At 42.1% G+C, this 903-nt stretch overlaps 1 pseudogene across 1 annotated transcript; it reads left to right on the plus strand.

Moving 5' to 3' along the window:
- Nucleotides 1-337: 337 nt before the first annotated feature.
- On the plus strand, nt 338-900 carry LOC103253750 (annotated as a pseudogene). The gene has a single exon (XR_503905.1). The product of XR_503905.1 is annotated as a la-related protein 7 pseudogene (transcript).
- Nucleotides 901-903: the final 3 nt, after the last annotated feature.

Genomic DNA, 903 nt, shown 5'->3' on the forward strand with positions numbered 1-903 from the left:
AGAGACCGCATCTACAATAAATAAAAAAATTAGCTGGAAGGCTGAGGCGGAAGGATCGCCTGAGCCCAGCAGGTCGAGGCCGTAGTGGCTGTGAGCGTGCCACTGTACTCTAGCCTGGGTGACAGAATGAGACTTGGACTCAAAAAAAAAAAAAAAAAAAAAAAAAAAAAAAATTCCTTATTGCTAAAAATGCTAACGATCATCTGAGCCCTCAGCAAGTCATAATCATTTTGCTGGTGGAGGGCCTTGCCTTGATGTTCTTTGCTTCTGATGAGAATGGTGGTTGCTGAAGGTTGAGTGGCTGTGGTAATTCCTTAAAAGAAGGCAACAGTCATCCTATGACGCGAAAGCAACCACGACTATAAGGATCGGGAGACGGAAGGGGCTGAAGAACGCAGTACCTGACCCTGTATTTTGAGAGTTGAACGGAAAATGGAAACTGAACGTGGAAATCAAGAAAAGGCAATGGAAGAAGAAAACACTGAGAAGAAAAAAGAAGAGAAAAAGAAACGGTCTCGAGTTAAACAGGTGCTTGCTGATATTGCTAAACAAGTGGACTTCTGGTTTGGAGATGCAAATCTTCACAAGGATAGATTTCTTCGAGAGCAGATAGAAAAATCTAGAGATGGATATGTGGATATATCACTTCTCGTGTCTTTTAACAAAATGAAAAAACTGACTACTGACGGGAAGTTAATAGCCAGAGCACTGAAGAGCTCAGCTGTTGTAGAGCTGGATTTGGAAGGCACCCGAATCAGGAGAAAAAAGCCTCTGGGTGAAAGACCAAAGGATGAAGATGAGCGCACTGTGTATGTGGAGTTACTTCCCAAAAATGTTAACCACAGCTGGATTGAAAGAGTATTTGGGAAATGTGGCAATGTTGTTTATATAAGTATACCACAT

Source organism: Carlito syrichta, unplaced genomic scaffold, assembly GCF_000164805.1.
Source record: "Carlito syrichta isolate Samal-C Ts95f unplaced genomic scaffold, Tarsius_syrichta-2.0.1 Scaffold250193, whole genome shotgun sequence".
NCBI classification, from domain to species: domain Eukaryota; kingdom Metazoa; phylum Chordata; class Mammalia; order Primates; family Tarsiidae; genus Carlito; species Carlito syrichta.